Source organism: Pelophylax lessonae, assembly GCF_965119305.1.
Source record: "Pelophylax lessonae genome assembly, chromosome: 1".
NCBI classification, from domain to species: Eukaryota; Metazoa; Chordata; class Amphibia; order Anura; family Ranidae; genus Pelophylax; species Pelophylax lessonae.
Window position 1 is genome coordinate 755,263,531 of NC_138768.1, and position 19,894 is coordinate 755,283,424.

Here is a 19,894-nt window from a genome sequence, read left to right on the forward strand (position 1 = left end):
TCCTCCAGATTCCCCAGGTCTCCCTCCCACCGTGTTTTTACATTATAGGCGATTTTCGTTGATGAGGGGGTGTGGAGCATGTTATAAAATATAGATATTAATCTCTGGGAGTCCTGACTTTTGACCACCTCCATGATAGGATTGCGGGAGGGAGGAGGCAAAATTTTCTACCCTTAAGCTAGAAACGTAATGACTACTAAAAGTGGCTATTTTGCAGTTTAAAAAAAAAGTATGGCCAAAGCCTTTTTTTTTTTTTTTTTGCCCATACTGTACATCTCTTGTGGGTCACAAAAGTACACTTACTTTTGTTCTCCTGTAACCCAAAGTCATCCAATAACAGGCTTTGGAAGGATCCCAGCAATATTGTTGGGATCCACTCTGCTGCCTCATTGACAGCCGGCTCTGCCTTTCAGCAAGCAGCTGAGAGCCCAAGCCAGCTCTGCTCACTCCCTCCCCAGTCTGGCCCTCTAGGGAGCAATGGAATGGAGGACTAGAGCAGAGCAGGCAGATATGAGCGATCAGCTGTTGTGTGATCACCCACACAGTTCCTGGTCTTAGAGCAGATGTGGGACAGCTCCAGCATCAGGCTGATGCTGTAGCTTAGAGGTAAGTATGGTTTTGTTTTTTTTATTACACGATTCTGCTACTTTAAAAAGAGTCATAATAAATCTAAAAAAGCACAACAGAGCTAAAGTACAAATATCCAACGTCCCTATGTACAATAGAGTTTCCACAGGGCCTCTCCCTCCCTCCAAGGTCCATCCCTATCATTCAGAAGTCCAGGTCCAAAACCTCTAATCACTGCTAAGGTTCTGCCATTTTACAAATCAGTGAGAGGAGCAGGAATTGTTATCAACAGTTGGTGTGACTTAATCTTGAGACCCTGTGTGTACAGTCGGAGCCTAAAATTCAGGAGGCTCTTGGACTTCCAAGGTATACTAGCAAGCCACTACTTCATAATTGTTGCTAACTTTGTTATCTATTTATTTTGGCCTATTGGTTTATTGAAAATTTTATTTAAATTTGCAGCCAGCCATGATTTCTATGGATGCCAAAAAAACTCAACAATTTTGCTTGCAAGAGTGCAGCACATCTTAAGGCCAAGGGATGCATTCCTTTTTTTCAAATTCTTTATTTATAAAGAGAAGGTATCCAACAAACCACTTCATCACAGTAACAGGAGTAATGTCACACAAAAAAAGGTCATAAATGGGAATAACATAAAAGGCATGTGTGAATATAACAGTATGCACGAGTTCCAGAAAAAGCTGATGATCTCTACAGAATGCAGTTAAATGAATATGAGGATAAAATGACCAGCAGCTCCAAGTAGGAGGCTCATGGGTGTAGAGGTTACTCTGGAAACTAGCTAATAGAAGTGTCAAGCATCACAAAGAAGGCACTGTACAAAAACACTTAAAGGGTTAAGAAATTTCCCCCACTACCGTACTGCGTAGTATAAAGCCACGTTACAGGTACGGGCTTGTTTTTTATGTAATAGGAAAGAGATGGGGACAATACAGTGTCACAAATTAGCCTATAGTTTTGTCTGTATATTCTTACCTCCTTGCTGCAGTGCTTCTGTCTTGCCTCCCTTCACATGTGGTGTTTGGGCTTCTATGGGCGTCGCCTGCTCCACTGTGGGTTATATCCTGTTCCTGTCAATTACTTCCTGGGTCACCTCCCTGTATGCTTCCCTATATATGCACATGCTCAGTGCACTGCTCCTTGCTTGAGCAACATCGCTGTTCTCTGAGCTCCCAGCCGTGCATCCCTTGGCTATTGTATCTGATCTCCTGTGTACCGACCCGGCTTCGTTTCTCCGTCTATGTTCGTCTGCTGCCTGTCCTGACCTCGGCTTGTCTCTTGGATCTCCTTATAGTTTCCTGTTTACCCTGCACACGCCAGCGGTCTCCACATCCTCAGCTGGGCCTACCTGGGGGCCGCGACCTGGTTCCAGTCTGCTGCAAGTCCATTCCCACCATCAGGGGCCCTGGTGAAGAAGCAGGCTGGGGCTTAGACTCCGTGCCCTGGGGAATCCTGAGCTGGGGATCTATAAGGGCTCACTACCACAGACTCGTTGACATACAGAGCAGGAAAGGAGGGAGAAAGAAGGAAAAACAAAGGGATAGGGAATGGAAAGGGATAACAATGCTGCTTAGTGTGGGACAGTGTGAAGGGCAGGGAGCGGCTGAAGAGATTGTAAAGTCCTGTATAAAAATAAGAAACTTCTTATACTTATCTGCTCTGTGCAGTTGGATTTGCACAGAGTGGCCTGGATCCTCCTCTTCTCGGGTCCCTCTTCGTCCCTCCCTCCTGTTGAGTGTCCCCACAGCAAGCAGCTTGCTGTGGGGGCACCCGAGCCGAGTCAAAGCTTTCTGTGTCCAATAAGACAAGGAGCCATGACCCGGCCCTAGCCCCTCCCTCCTGAATGACAACAGCGGGAGTCAATCGCTCCGCGCTGCTGTCTCAGCCTATGAGAAGGGAAATCCCGGGCAGCTAAAACTCCTGAAACATTGCTGGATAAATATGGGCTCAGATAGGTATTAGGGTGGGTTGCGGGAGCTGCTGCACACAAAAGGTTTTTTTCTTTTTATCTGAATGCATACAATGCATTAAGAAAAAAACCTTCTGCCTTTACAATCCCTTTAATCTCCAGGCCAGGCTTCCAGTAGGGCCTTGCCGTCATTGGAATAAACGTGATCCAAGGAAGCCACGTTTTTGTGTAGCAGTCCCGTCAATTCTGAGCACTAAGCACGAAGTCTTCCAGAGTGTTTATGTCCTCTACCTTGTTGAGCCACAATGAGATAGGAGGAGGATTGGGGTCATTCCATAGCAAAGCAATGCAGGCTTTGGCAGCCTTAAGTAAATGACGGAGAACCGACCTATTAAAGGTCTTAGCAGGAATGTCAGAAACATATATGGATAATGATGGTGCGCTTTTCATACATAAATACTGTGTAACAAAAATCACTGAAAGTGCCTATTCATAAAAATACATACAAATATGATAACATAAAACCAAATAAAAGTGATAGTCTTTTATACAATCCGTGATCAAAAAAAGAGTGATGATTTAGAATACAGTCCATGATCTCATCAACACATGCAGTGCTTTTGCAATACAAGCACAAATATGATGATGATGTGATTATAGAGCTTCTTCAAACCACACAAATATAAAGTGCTTAGTGCTACGTCCTTCCACCTGCTAAAACACCTCTGTGTGCAGTGCGCGCTCACCTGCAGCACAAAGGGTTTGTGCAATAAGAAGACCGAATTCCTTCACCTTCGAGCCTCATCAGCTTTCACTCCTCTTATCTCAGTGGACCGATTTCAGTTTATGCCAATGAAAGAGGATTTTCCATAGTGCATTATCCTTTTAAAAATGTTTATTCAGCATAATCATATTTAGAAAAACTCACATTGGGAATGAAGAAACAAGCGATGTTAAAACAATCTGTGTAATCCTATTTAAATCTGCCACGGTAGAGTCCTACTCGCTCACTCCCCAGCTCTGATCGCCATAGAACAGCTGAGTCTGACGTCACTGGCTCCTCCTACACGACACATGACTTCCTCAGGGTGGGAGCTTAGTGACAAATGCCAGAAATACTCACCGGCTTGTGTGTACATTGTTGTTATAGTAATGTCTCCTGGGCTGTACACTGCGATATGCCTCTCCTTCAGTACCCCTATCTCTACCCTAATGCCTTAAGGGTATCCTAATCTCAATGCATATAAACAACGAATGATCAAAATACAATACAACTTGTACCAAATGCTAGATCCAAATATGACTAAAATATACATGTAAAAAAATGTAAAAAAAAATTTAAAATCTATTATATCCTCTTAAAAAGAAAAACAGGGGGGGGGGGGCAGTATAACACAATATTTGAGAGAGGGAGACATAAACCTATAGCAGTTAATTAAGTTTGTAAACATATAATGAGTCTCACAGAGGAACTAAATCAGGCATGTCCAACCTGAGGCATGTCCAACCTGCGGCCAGGAACCGCAGGCAATGCGGCCCACTGCCCCCTGCCAATTTTTTTTTTTTTACTGGGGAGGAAAAATTCAGGTTGGGGGCACGGCCACAGCAGCTTCCAACTAACGGTAGGCAGAGGCTGCCTCGCAGGGGAGGGGGGAGGCGAGCATGTGCAGTGTTTCTGACTCCTACCACCATGACCACTTCAAATCACTGAAGTGGTCATGGTGGTTAGTGTTCCTTTAATATCTCTCAGAATAAGTAAACCTCTGTATACCGATTACATTTCATTTTATCATCCTCTAGTTGTGTTAAATTTGTGCCTGGGGCACGGGAAGGGCGCGGCGGCATTTTATTACTTGTATACCTTAACTATAGTATATATTTTATATGTGGCCCGAGAAAATTTCTCTACACTCAATGTGGCCCAAAAAAGCCAAAAGGTTGGACATCCATGAACTAAATGATGTTCTATAATATAGAAAACTGTTTATTTATAGTGGTAATGTATATTAACTAATAAGTTGAAATACCCATATAATGACCCCTTATGGTCATTTTGTGAAGTACATTGTGCTGTAGGGTCACATACTAGGTCAGTATTCTTTATTGTAAATCAATAATTAGAAATTAAACAGTTTAAGTCAAATTCTATGTTCAAGCCACGGGTACCCATTGGATCGGGCTGAAGGGTATCCAATTCAAAATTCCAGTAAGACTCGTGCCTGCTAATCTCAATAACTTTGTTACTTCCCCTCCAATTTGGTTTGTATTTATCAATCGCCCAGAACTGTAACATAGGAATCCTTTTATGATGTTCTGTAAATGCTTTTTAATTCTGTTCCACATTGGTCTTCTGCCTACATATTGCTTTTGACATGAGCACCATAGCAAATAGACTACTCCTTTGGTTCTGCAGGATATGAAGTCATTTATGGGGTATTTTCTTTCTGTAGTGGTGGATAAAAACTGGTTACATTTTTTTCCATTTCTATTGGTTTCTCGGCACGCAAAACATCCTTTGCATGGAAAAAACCCTTCCCCTGGAAAAAGGTAATGTTTTGATTTTTTGGGGGATCTACAACATTTTTGGCTATAATGTTTCACAGGGTGGGGGCTCTTCAGTATATAAACCTCGGTAGTTTTGGTAATATTGATTGGAGTTGTCTGTCTGCTTTTAGAATGGGCCAATGTTTACAAATTAGTAAAGATTGGGGGGGGGGGGGGTGATATGTGCGTTGTCACTTGGGTATTCAAAATAGGAGGAATTCCTAGAATGTATTGCAGCTGATGATGATAATGAGATTAGGATAAAATCCTATCCCACCTGCAGCCAGCCCTGGTAGTAAATTCACTAAATACCAATCAATATCAAATCGCAAAAGTGAGTCGGCGCTGGTGGGAAACAATCTCAGAAGGGGCTCAAAAGTGAGTTCCCTATTCGCATACGTGTAGTGCAATCTTCTTCTGATAAAATATGGTGGGAATTATCATTTACACAATTCTGTAAAAATTGTGAGAATATATAAAAACTGCTAAAATGACAAAGTAAATCCGATTGTGAAAAAGTCTAGTAAATTCCGAATCATAAAGGCTTAGTATCCGGATCCTAAAACAAATGGTGTATGTATCTTCAATATAAATATACAGATAAAATTCTGAATCCTAAAATATGTGTCCAACTCTTACAAACAAAAATATTTCTGATAAAAGTTATAAAAAGGTATGTATCCAAATCCTAAAACCAATGGTGTATCCGTCTTCAATAAATAGATCAATAATAATAAAATCCGAATCGTGACAAGTATGTATCCGAATCATACAACATATACATACGTATCTTACCAACAGAAATATTTCTGATAAAAGTTATAAAAAGGTATGTATCCAAATCCTAAAACCACTGGTGTATCCGTCTTCAATAAATAGATCAATAATAGTAAGATCCGAATCGTGACAAGTATCTCACAATTTTTACAGAATTGTGTAAATGATAATTCCCACCATATTTTATCAGAAGAAGATTGCACTACACGTATGCGAATAGGGAACTTACTTTTGAGCCCCTTCTGAGATTGTTTCCCACCAGCGCTGACTCACTTTTGCGATTTAATGTTTTCAAATTACTTTCTCAAATTGTTTATGTTGTATATGATAAGCTAAGATGATTGGTACTTCTACTGAAAATTATTCTTTTTTTTGGATGGTACTTCTACTGAAAATTATTCTTTTTTTTGGACAGTCTTGAATGAGTGTTTCACGAGGTCTGTTGGCTATTTCTTGAATCTTTTGAGTTATACATTTCCTGTTGTGTCCTTTTTCTATAAATCTGTGGCCTATTTTATTTGCCTGTTCGTAATAATCTGTCATATTATTACAGATTCTTCTGAGTCGTACCAATTGTCCTTTTGGAATATTTATTAGTCACAGTTTAAAGTGACATATCTCCATTGGTATGTAGCTATTGCGATCCACGCTCTTGAAGGTTGTTTTGGTTGTGATAGATTTATGCTCCAACTTGATAGTCAGATCCCAAAAATTGGTAGTTGTATTGTGGAGCTCCCATGATAAACTGATATTCTTGGTATTTTTAATTATATTGATCAAAAAATGTGTCAGGGTATTCTGATCCGCTTCCCATATGATGATCAAAATGAATCGTTTGTTAAGGATTAATTGGCTTTGTGGGTTTTGATATATTGCTTCTTCCTCCCATTGGGCCATGAAGAGATTAGCAACACTGGGTGCATACTTAGCTCCCATGACTATATCCTTTATCTGCCTAAAGTATTCCGAGTTGTGCCAATAATAATTATGTTGCAGCCCATATTCAAGGCATTTGAGTAAATATTTCTTTAGTTTGAGATTCAAATCACTCAGGTTGTCCATGGTCCACCTGAATGCATTTCAGGTGGACCTGATGATGATACATCTGAGGTCGCCAGTGTGTACTCTCGTTCTTCTATAACCATTTGTTACAAGATCTGAAAAAGACGTTTCTTATCTCGCAGATAAGATTGTGTTATTGTAACCAGCGGCTGAAGGTACTGTCAGACCTACAGTACAAAATAGAAATACATTTTCCATATTACAGGTCAAGAATTGTAAACTTTGAGGCCTCAAATGACCTCATCACTGATTCAGTCAAAAGCCTTTAGGTTTCAAGAACACATTGCGTGATTTGTTGCATTTGTTTTATTTACATGTCTTTGAGATAAGAAGCTATGTCATCTGTCCCCAAAGGAGATTGTATTTAGGTAAACTTTGAATAGAATACTCTGGAGAGAACAGTCAACTAAATTGCTTATCCCAGGTGAAACAACCTTGGGGGGGGGGTTTACATACAACGGACCTCAAAGAGAAAAGCGATAACATGGGTTATCCAATTACCGGACTATTGACTCCATCCTGGAAGAGGAACAGATCACAAAGACAACAGAAAGCAGTTTAATGGGTGACTATTGTTTCCATTCTGGCAAAGTCAAGTACTGAGAGCCATCAATAGAGAGAATGTTTTTTTGTTTCTTTTTGCTCGTCACCAATACACATTAAACAGACATTTTAAAAATATTTGAGAATATAATCATAAGTCCCTGCAACTTCCAGAGCCTATCATATACCAAGAGGAAATGTAGAGATAATGGTTATATGGACAATCTTCTATTTTGAAATTGCAGTATATCTATTAGATAGTTGTGTAGAATGGTCAGAATATATCCCATTATCCCAAATCATTATTGTATTGTTTACTAACATTAGAATCCCCTAATCGATAATATTCTGATTGAAAATGACCCAGATATAGAAAAACTTACATCTACCAGTTGTCGTGTAACAACATACTTATGATTTTTACTGCTACTAAAACGTATAATATATAGTATCTGGGTAAATCAGTCATTTCTAATCTATATATATCTATTAATAATATATCCTTATTAAACGGCGTTACCAGGTCCAATCCTTACATAGATATATGACGGAAATATCAGATGGCCACACATGTACCATGAGAATATGGACAGATTCTCATATTGTTTTTTTTATTATTATTATTATTATTAAATGATGAACTTATATAATTCTAATATCCAATATACTGGGTGACTAGTAGAGATGTTGCCCAATGACCTCACCGGTTAATGGTTAAGTAATCCCAACCAGCGGGGATAAAGTTCCTCCTTCTGGGTTCAGCTTGTTGTCATTTTTTAAGGCTCTTTCGTTCAACACAAAATAAAAAAGGAACCCAGATGTGAGATGGGACACACAAAGCAACAACACTTCAATACTCTACAGCACACACGCTACTACATCCATACTCATACTCACCTATACATACTCCATCTTGCTCCATCCCTTACCTGAAACTTTGAAGAACGCCAGACGAAACTCCTCCCTAACTGTCATTGTGTCACCTGCAAAAACTGATATAGAACTGCTGATCCCATCCTCAATGCGGTTTATGAATAAATTGAACAGGGTCGGTCCCAGGACTGAGCCTTGGGGGGCCCCACTTATTATTTAAGTGGGGGCCCCGCTATTTATTACCACCCTTTGGACACGCCCTTTTAGCCAGTTCCGTATCCAAGAGCAAACCTTGTGGTCGATGCCTGCAGACCTTATTTTATAAATTAAGCGCTTGTGGGGAACTGTATCAAACACCTTAGCGAAATCTAGGTACACCACATCCACTGGTCTCCCCCTATCTAGCTCACAGCTCACCTCCTCGTAGAATGTTAACAGATTGGTTTGACAAGAATGCCCTTTAGTAAACCCGTGCTGATTACTGCTGATGATGTTGTTGTCTTTAGCAAACTGTACGATATAGTCCCTTATCATCCACTCCAGAAGTTTATATACTATCGGTGTTAGACTGACCGGCCTATAATTTCCCGGGACATGCCTCTGCCCTTTTTTGAATATCGGTATCACGTTAGCTTTCCTCCAATCCCCCGGTACATTTCCTGTCATAATACTGTCAGCAAAGATCAGGAACAGTGGTCTAGATATAGTTTTACTAAGTTCTTTGAGTACTCTCGGATGTACGCCACCCGGGCCTGGTGATTTATTTGTGTTAATTTTATTCAGCCTTTCCCTGATTTCACCCTCTGTTCGCCATAGCGGCAAGTCCTGTGAATTACTGCTAACCATACAGTCATGGTCAGTGTACCCCTCCTTTTCCTGTGTAAAGACGGAGGAGAAAAAAGCATTAAGTATGGTTGCCTTTTCAGTGTCCTCTGTAACCATCCTCCCATCATCGTTAATTATGTGTGCAACATGCTCTGCCCTTGTTTTTTTGCTATTGATATATTTAAAGAGTTTCTTAGGGTTCTTTTTACTATCCTCTGCTATTTGTCTCTCGAAGTTGATTTTAGCCATTTTGAGTTCGTATTTACTTTTCTCATTTGCCTCCTTGTATTGCTGGAAAGCCGATAATGTGCCCTCTGATTTATATATTTCTTGAAGGCCATTTTTTTTCCCCTAAAAGTTTTTTAAAATTACGGTTTAGCCAGCCAGGTTTGGCTTGGTCTCTTCTAAATTTATTTCCCATAGGAATGCACTGCGAGATGCATTTGTTTAATATGTTCCTAAAGCATTCCCATTTTTCCTCCGTGGTCAGTGTTCCTAGGGTTTGGTCCCAGTTAACCCTTTCCATCATTGAGCTCAATTTGGGAAAGTTTGCCTTTCTGAAGTTTAGGGTTCTTATGTTTCCCTCTTGCCTTGTTATATTGTTATTTACGCTAAATGTGATCATCCTGTGATCGCTAGAGCCCAGGTTGTCCTGGACTCCTACCTTCGAGATTAGGTCTGGGTCATTAGTGATCAATAGATCCAGCACTGCATTATCTCTAGTAGGAGAATCCACCAACTGAGACATGTAGTTGTCCTGTAAGGTTTCCGTGAAGAGACGGGCCTTCTGTGAGTGTGTAGTCCCCTCTTCCCAGTCAATGTCGGGATAATTGAAGTCCCCTAATATGATGACTGATCTCAGCTTTGCCGCTTTACCCAACAGTGATATAAATTCCAGCTCCACCTCCTCCCTTTGGTTGGATGGCCTATAACAAATCCCCACAATTACTTTTCCCTTTACTTCTTCCCTATGGAGTTCTACCCACACGGATTCTAACTCTGTAATCATCCCTTCCATGATATCATTCCTCTCCATCACCCTTACATTATTCTTGACATAGAAACATACCCCTCCCCCTCTTTTTCCTACCCTGTCCTTCCGGTACACAGAATACCCTTGGATATTGGCCAGCCAGTCATGTGAGGGGTCGAACCAAGTTTCTGTTATTCCCACAAGGTCAATGTCCTCCTCGTGTACTAACCACAAGGTCAATGTCCTCCTCATGTACTAACATTTCCAACTCATCCATTTTATTGGCTAGGCTCCTGGCATTTGCATATACCCCTCTTAGATTTGTGGAAATTGGTAGTGAATGGTGCTTATTCTTATTCCGGTTTGTATTCCTGTTTGGTCTGAGGTTTGCCTGCACAGACCCCCCAATTTGACGTTTCGGATCTACTGTCGCTGCAGACCCTAATAATACCTTCTGTCATTTGCTCCCTCCCTCCTGACTCTACTTCTGAGCCCTCCCCCCGTCTCCTAGTTTAAAAGCCCCTCCAACTTGGTGGCCATCTTTCTCCCCAAAAGAGCTCTACTGTCCCCATTAAGGTGCAGCCCGTCCTTACTAAAGAGCCGGTAGCCGACTGAGAAGTCAGTCCAGTTCTCCAGGAACCCGAACCTCTCCTTCCTTCACCAGTTCCTCAGCCACTTGTTAAGTTCCCTAATTTCCTTCTGCCTCTCCTGTGTGGCTCGAGGTACCAGCAGTATTCCAGAGAAAACCACCTTGGAGGTCCTATTCCTCAATCTATTCCCTAAGTCCCTGAAATCGTTCTTTACGATCCTCCACCTTCCTCTTACTTGGTCATTGGTGCCCACATGTACCATGACCGCTGGGTCGTCACCAGCCCCGCCCAATAATCTGTCTACCCGATCCGCGATGTGCCAAACTCGAGCATCCGGTAAACAACATAATGTTCGGCTACCACGATCGTTTTGACAGATTGCCCTCTCTGTCCTCTTGATAATGGAGTCCCCCACTACCACAACCTGTCTAACCTTCCCTGAGTCTCGGACCCCTCTTTCCTGAAGCCGCCGCTCCCCTGGCAGTTGGGGGGAGGGTGCATGCTCCAACACTGCCACCCCTTAGCTGATATCCCCATTAACATGCAACTTGGCCTATTTGTTGGGGTGTTCCAACTCAGGACTGGCCTCCCTGGCAATCTTCCCTCTACCCTTCCTTACGGTCACCAAACTGCCTACCTCTGATGCCTGGATCTCATCTTCTCCTCCCTCCTCTATGGTGGCCCCTGCCAGCACCTGATGGGTATTGTCCAAGCTCCTTTCCAGGTTGTTGATACTACGCAGTGTTGCCACTTTGTTCTCTAGATCCAGGATCTGAGCTTCCAGAGAAACAAGTCGCTCACATCTTGCACAGCAGTATGCGCCCTCGATTGGTTCATCAAGGAACGCATACATGCAGCAAGAAGTGCACTGAGTGGCATCCCCAATCCTGTCAGACATTATTACCCACCACTCTATGGGAATAATTAGTAACGACCTGCTATTCCTTACCTACTCTACCTCTATCTCCCCTGGTACTAACCCTAAAGGTACTCACCAGTTGCTAAGATACTCACCAGTCACAAGGTATTACCTGCCAGAAGGTTACTCCCAGGCAAACGCTACTCGGTCGCGAGAAAGTCACACGCTACTCAGTCTCAAGAAAGTCACTCAGTTGCAGATCAGTAGGTCACAGATCACAGTCTGTGTACTTCTTTCCAATATCAGGACATTACCACTTCCATGCTTTACTGTAGGAATGGTGTTATTTGGATGGTGAGCTGTATTGGATTTCCGCCAGACATCTCGTTTGGTGTTGAGGCCAAATAACTGAATTTTAGTCTCATATGACCATAACACCTTTTTCCATGTGGCCTCAGAATCTTCAAGGTGTCTTTTGGCAAAGCTCAGTTGTGACTACATGTGGCCTTTCCCGAGGAGTGGCTTTTTCTTGCAACTCGCCCATACAAGCCCCATTTGAGGAGAATTTGTGATATTGTTGTTACACGAACACAATGACCACTATTTGTCAAAAATCCCTGCAACTTATTCAGAGTTGCTGTAGGATTCTTGCTGGCCAGGTTTTCCTCCTGGCTCTTTCATCCAGTTTGGAATGACATCTTGATCTAGGGAGGGTCTGTGTTGGACCAAATACCTTCCACCTCTTAATAAAATACTTCATTGTGCTGCTAGGCATTTATAAAGCCTTTGAAATTTTTTTTTTATTCACTTCCTGACTTGTGTCTGTTTACAACTTTTTTCATGCCACCCGTAGTTAATTGTTTGCTTCAGGTGCACTACCCAGGGACTGAAATGCTCCAGGAAAGCTCCATGCTGAGCTAATCAAAATTTCCACAGCTGATCACAGTGAAAAGTCAAATGGCTTTGAGTGCCATTGAGAAGGTGATTAGCTACACCTGATTTAGTTTACAAGTCATTTCTAGGAGGGGGGGGGGGTGATCCTTTTTCCAACTCAGTGATGTTTTTGACGTTGGTGTTATCTTTTTCCCTTGGATGTTATAAGTTGTACTGAGCAAATACAGCTGGATAAAACAAAATCTGTGTCTGTCTTCATTTCAGGCTGCGAAGCAGAAAATTAGATTTTTTTTTTAAATGGGGTGATTCTTTTCAATACCCACTGTAGTTACTCTCGAGTGCATATGCATATGAAGGATTTCAAGGCAAATTGGATGATGTTCAGAATCTGGTCAGATGTGAAAACTCTACTGAGGTCTCCTTCCCATTTACTAAGGCATGGCAGCCTAAAGTCTGTGGGGGGAAATCAGTAGGAAAACTGAATTTTTGTAAAATCTTACCTGTAAAATTCCTTTCTCTGAGTCCTCCGACAGTCGCCGCCATCTTCATATTCGTCACAATGGGGTATTAGACTTTGCTCCGTAGGAGTAGCTAGGCAACAGAATATGTCAATATTAAAGCTTTTAACATATCCCCACCCCAGGGGGTGGTCCCCTCAGTCTATACCCTCCTGCTTCCTACTTCAGTTTCATTGGAATAGCAGTAGAGTACTTAAACCCCAAAAGAGGGGCGGGGGCGGCGACTGTCGGAGGACTCAGAGAAAGGAATTTTACAGGTAAGATTTTACAAAAATTCCGTTTTCTCTTACGTCCTCCGACAGTCGCCGCCATCTTCATATTCGTCACAATGGGGACGTCCCAAAGCAGTGCAAACATGAGGGGTGGGAAACGCAGCCGCGCCTAAAGGCAACACAGTCTCCACATCAAAGAAAGGAACCTTACCAAAGGAAGGAAACCAGCTGGGCAACATGAGAAAAAACTTGCTCAACGGGAGCAATAACCCAGGAAAAAAACAAATAACCAAGGGATAAAAAGAAATCCTAAACAGCCCAAAGGTCCAAAACAAGGGACCCTAAGGAACCGCCGCACTAAGAACCTTGCGGCCAAAGGAAGCATCTGCCGATGCTTGAACAACCACTCCGTAGAATAGAGTGAAGGTGTGCACGGTCGACCAAGTCGCCGCCTTAAACACCCGGGCCACAGAAGCCCCATGACGACAGGCCCAAGACGTACTCCGAGATCTGGTAGAGTGCGCCTCCACAGGCATAGGGGAAACTTTTCCCTGCAAGGCATAGGCCTGTTCAATGGCCTGTCTGAACCAATTGGCGACGGCAGAAGCTGACGCCGCTACGCCCTTCCGAGGACCCCCGGAAGGACAAACAAGAATCCGACTTGCGAAAAGATTCAGACGATGTTTGGTAAATCCTAATCGCCCGAACAACATCCAAGGAGTGCAACTCCACCCCCATCGGATGTTTAGACTTCGCGCAAGGCGAAGGCAAGCCAACGTCCTCATTGAGGTGAAATTCCGAAACCCTCTTCGGAAAAAAAGAAGGGTTAGGTCGCAAGACCACCTTAACCAAGTGAGTGACCAGATACGGACATTTGCAGGACAAGCTGCCAGCTCCGACACTCTGCGAGCCGAAGTGATCGCCACCAAAAAAGGTGACCTTCTTGGACAACATAGACAACGAGATCTACCCGATCCGTTCAAAAGGACCATGTTGTAACACGGACAGAACAAGATTCCAGTCCCAAGGAGGCAGAGGCACCCTCCTAGGAGGGACCAGATGCCCCTGAACAAAAGTGCCAACCAAAGAGTTAGATGCCATAGGACGTTTTACAAAGAAAGGCCATCGCAGACACCTGACCCTTGATCGTAGCCAGCGCCAAACGCTGGCAACACCCTTTCGAAGGAAGGACAACACACTAGACACCGAGTACGGGCGAGGTGAAAACCCCCTGGACTCACACCAGGCAAAATAGGCCTTCCAAGTACGGTAATAGACCTTTCCCGAGGAAAATTTCATCGCGTCGATCAAAGTGTGAATGACCTCAAGGGAGAGACCCCTATCCCTCAGGACCTTGGTTCCAACAGCCAGGCCGACAATGCCAGCGACTGTAAAGCAGGATGGAATATCAGCCCTTGAGACCAGAGACCTTCTCGAAGAGGCAGACGCCACGGGGCGTCGACCGCCAAATGCACGAGGTCTGCGCACCAGGACCGGTGAGGCCAGTCCGGTGCCACAAGAATCACTGTGTACTGGTTCCGAGTGCAACCTGCGAAGGAACCTGGACAGCCATTGAAACGGTGAAAACACATACATCAGTCAGTACTGATGCCACGGAGCTACCAACGCGTCTGACGCGTCTGCCCGAGGATCGCGCGGCCTTGCCACGAATCTTTTCACCTTGCTGTTCAGACGAGACGCGAACAGGTCTACCTCCGGAAGACCCCACTTCGCGCACCACATCTGGAAGACATCCGGGTGGAAGGACCATTCCCCCTGGTCCAGGGACTGGCGGCTGCAGATAATCCGCCTGCCAGTTCTCCACCCCCGGAATATGAACTGCCGATATCGCCGGGACGTGTGTCTCGGCCCAAGACAGAATGTCGGCCACTTCCCGAGCCGCTCGGGCTCTCTTGGTGCCCCCATGGCGATTGACGTAAGCCACCGCCGTGGCATTGTCCGTCTGCACCCAAACCGGACAGCCCTGCAGCCCGTCCGGCCAACGTTGAAGGCAGAGATTCATCACACGCAATTCCAGAATGTTGATCAGAAGGGAGGAGACCTCCCCCGACCAAGTTCCCAGGGTGGACAGAACGTCCAGAACACCACCCCAGTCCGACAGGCTGGCATCCGTGGTGACCACAGTCCATGAGAGAGGACGAAAAGACTTGCCCCCCGACACCGCCGGGGACTGGAGCCACCACAGAAGATCCCTTCTGGTGCGATGGCCCAACGAAATCTGGAGATCCAGAGATAGCGGTCGCCCGTCCCACCTGGACAGGATCTCCGCTTGGAGACCCCGCGTGTGAAACTGGGCGAAGGGAATCGCCTCGAAAGCCGAGACCATCAATCCCAGACATCTCATGTGCGTCCGGAGTGACGAGCACGGAACGTCCCTGAGGGACCTGACTCCTTCCTGAAGAGTCCTGAGTTTGTCGTCCGGTAGGAAGATCTTCGCCTGGACCGAGTCCAGAAACATTCCCAGGTAGGGAAGACGAATGACGGACACAGCGTCGACTTTGGAAAATTTATCGTCCAACCAAACTCCTGTAGAGTCAGCATCGTGATGGACAGGTCCTCCTCCAGACCCTGGCTGGTCGCAGACCGAACCAGAACATCTTCCAGATACCCCAAGACAGAGATGCCCTGGGCTCTCAACAAAACCAGAAACCGGTGCAAGCACCTTGGCGAAAAACCGTGGAGCCGAAGCGAGACCAAAAGGTAACGCCACGAATAGGTAGAGATCCTCCGCAATGGCGAACCGAAGGTACCTCTGGTGACCCTCGAAAAACGGGATGTGAAGGCACGCATCCTTCAAGTCGATGGAAGCCATGAATTCCCCCGGAACCAGGTCAGCCACCACCGACCGCAGGGATTCCATGCGGAACTTGCGAACCCGCACAAAGCGGTCCAGAGCCTGTAAGTCCAGAATAGGACGCACCCTGCCCTCCTTCCAGGGCACAGAGAACAGATTGGAAGAGAACCCCCGAAATCTGTCCCGATGAGGCACCGGAACCGCCTGAGGGAAAAAATCTGCTCTCCGGCCGAGAGAGAAAACTCGATCTTGTAGCCAGAACGAATGATTTCCTGAACCCACCTGTCCCGAACACGGGCCAACCAGGGTTGAAGAAAAACCGAGCAAGCGTCCCCCCACCCCAGAACTGGGTGAGGGTGCCCCTTCAGGCCGCATTGTTATGGGCAGCGGATCCGGACTGGCCGGACTTATGCTTACCCGACCACGGCTTCTTTTGGGAGCCTTGGCCTTTGAATGGTTCTCCCCTATAGGGCGACCGAAAGGCACGAAAGGACCCCTGAGAGGGCCGAAAAGAAGCATGCTACTTACCATGAGCAGCCTTAGCCTGGTGGGATCGGGGCAGGAGCGTGCTCTCACCACCCGTGACCCCCTTTATCAGTGCTTCCAAGGATTTGCCAAAAAGGCGAGATCCATCATAGGGCAGATTGGCTAAGGTCTTGCGCGAAGATTGGTCCACAGACCAACACTTCAACCAAACCAGGCGGCGAGACAATACCGCCACACTGTGTACACGTGCAGCCAACGGTACTATATCCAGGGCCACATCACACAAATACACGACACCCTGATGGATTTTATCCACCATATCCAATGTCGCCGGTGAGGCTGAATCAGCCACCAGGACGCGCCTGAGTGCCTGCGTCCAATTCGCGACAGCCTGGGCTGCCCTAAGCGAAGCAAATAGAGCCTTTAGCATAGAACCCGTAATAGAGTAAGCATGACGGGCAAGAGACTCCAGCCTCCTGCCCGTAGCATCCCGGAACACCGAGGTATCCTCTGCAGGAATCGCAGTGGACCTATTCATCAGTAGCGGGCGTGAAAGGATAACGCAGCCTGAACCTACTTGGTACAGCAAAAGGCTTGCGTATACTGCGCCATTGTTCCTTAACAGCGCGCTGAAAATCATCAGTGCAGGGAAAGACCTGCGATGTCTTGCGTCTTTTCTGCGTCCCAAAAGCTGCCAGGGCAGCAGGGGGACGTGGTTCAACCCGTAAACGCAGTGTTTGCTTGATAGAAGCAACCAATTCATCCATGAGTGCAAGCTCTTCAGGCGAGCCAGGGGGAGAATTATCCACCCCTTCTACCTCAGCCTCCACCTCGGACCCCACAAGACCCAGGGAGGAACGGGACCCCGATAAGGAGACCCCAGCTATAGCAGCCCCATCACCAGCACCCTCTGTCAGAGGAGATTGAAAACTCTGGGTCGTTGTGTGGATTGAACAGCCACAAGCATTAGCACCTGAGCAGCAAGATTAGCCACAACCGCAGCCAAAACCCCCCCTGGGGGGGAAAAAAGCCCTTGGTCACCCACCAAGTGGTAGGAAATTTGTGTCCCTGAGAATCCATTGCCCCAACGATAAGCCGGAAAATAAAGGGTTAATTGCCCCTTAAACAAGCGCGGTGAGCGCTGCCCACCGCACACACACACTGGCACAATTCTTACCCCCACCGGGAGAAAAAGGCTCAACACAGGCAAGGATAAAGGGATAGGGAGGTAAAAACCTGTAGAGACCATCGCTGCTGCTGCTGCTGCCTCGATCGGTGCACCCAGGGAGGGGAAGCGATGCAACACAGGGCGCTCCATGAAAGCCTATGGAAGGCTACAAGAAAATGGCCGCCCGCAGTGATACCATGCGGCCGGAGCGAGCGCTGCCAAAATGGCGCCGTTTGGCGCTGAAACCGCCGCTTCTCCACCTCAGCGAGGTGGACCAAACATAGCATAGCATGTAAAAACATGGTGGACCGCCGCAGCGGTCGCTGAAAGTGCCCCAAACATGATAAAAATCATGCCCCACAGCACACAGCCGTTCACACATACACAAACTGACACAGACAGTGCAGCACAGCCCCCCTCCTTGCAGCCCACAGCATGCAGCCAGAGAGATAGGGATTTCAATAGTGTGAACACAGGCAGGGTTACACAGTCCCAGACTGACACCCCCCCAACAGACAGGTCCCCACATAGATACACTTACCTCCTAATGGCGTGGGGAACCCGCACAGGCGAACAAGCCGCTGCGCATGTGGCAGGGAGAGTCGCAATCAGGACGCAAAAAAATTGGTGTTAAGAAACCGCACAGCGTCCAGTGAGGTAGCCACCTCACCAATCATCCCTGCACCGAACAGGGATGGGTCGTTCACTGTGCCAGGAGCGTTACCTGGCTGAACGCTTGAAGGCAGGCTGGGAAGCCACTGACCCACAACCTGCTAACAGGGGGATCAGCCCGAGACCCAGCCCGCACGAATCCTCTTCATCAGAAGAACTAACTAATGCTGACAAAAAGAACAGCTAAGTAAAGAGAGAGAAAAAACTCAAACAAAAATCAAAAAAGAAGATAAAGGCTGAGACAAAATGCCCCAGCATAGAGACACCCAGCTACTCCTGACAAGCTAGACATTGAAACTGAAGTAGGAAACACGAAGCAGGAGGGTATAAACTGAGGGGACCACCCCCTGGGGTGGGGATATGTTAAAAGCTTTAATATTGACATATTCTGTTGCCTAGCTACTCCTACGGAGCAAAGTCTAATACCCCATTGTGACGAATATGAAGATGGCGGCGACTGTCGGAGGACGTAAGAGAAATACATTTTGTGAAGAGTGCGAGGAAGAATCCTGAATCTGTACAGTATGACTCAAATGTTGTCAGCGGATGTTGAAACCTTGCAGGGGGTCTTAATGCGCAAAGAAAATGGTGCAGCTGTAACCCCCAGAAATCCATGGCGAAATGTCCGGTCGATTGCATCACAAATAAGATCGAAGGTCACATATCAGAGTCGTGAAAGTGAGAGACTTGAAAGCAGCCAGCCTCAAGAAGCCCATGGAGCGGAGCTCCAACTAGGCCTGGAAAGAAACTTGGATTGCCCAAGATGGGATACAGTGAAGACCGACTGGAGGACATAGGCCAATGGTTGGATGCGATGTAAGAAACAAAGGCAGAGTCGCATAGCACCATGGTTGCTCAATTTGATTTCAAAGCTTTAGATCTTTGGGTCTGCACCAGTCAATCACGCTCGCTAGGTGGGAAGCTTAATAAAAGATGTGGTTAAACACCCACGCCAGGCATAAAATGTGAATAAGTGAACTAAAACAAGTGTAAAACTATAAATGTATAATTTTATTTTTGAAATTTAACTTTTTTAAAGCAGCTGCTGTGGCCCAACCTGCTAAAGCCAAATGGTAGTCAAAAAAATGGGAAAAATATGGTCACTCTGACCTCTCCCACAGCACAGTGGTTGCTAGATATAAAAGTGCTCTCAATTATCCAAGTGCAGGTGACTCCCCACACATGGGAACAGACAAATACTAATAAAAGTACAGTTCTGTAAACATAAATAAAAGCTTATATATCAAGAAAAAACCCCAGAGGGCTTGCAACACCTCTGGATAAAGTGCAAAGTGCTACAGTATAACCACTTGCCGACCGCCGCACAACTATTTACTGCGGCGGTCAGCCCCTCACAGGCAAAGCAACGTAGGTCTACGTCGCTAGCCTGTGAGGCTTCTAGGGAGCGAGCGCGCGCCGCCGGAGGCGTGGTCACGGACCCCGCCGGGCACTCGCGATCGTCCGTGACACCGGAAGAAAGGCAGGCGGCTGATGTAAACAAAGCCGCCTGTCATTCTTCCCTGTGTAAGAATGGAGATCAGACGGTTCTACTATGTAGGACCGTTGATCTCTGTTCTTACACCAGT

The 19,894-nt window shown here is 45.7% G+C and overlaps 1 protein-coding gene across 1 annotated transcript in view; it reads right to left on the reverse strand.

Annotated features, from left to right (window-relative positions):
• N4BP2 (NEDD4 binding protein 2) overlaps positions 1-19,894 on the reverse strand; it is a 337,469-nt gene that overhangs the window by 271,337 nt on the left and 46,238 nt on the right. The window lies entirely within an intron of this gene.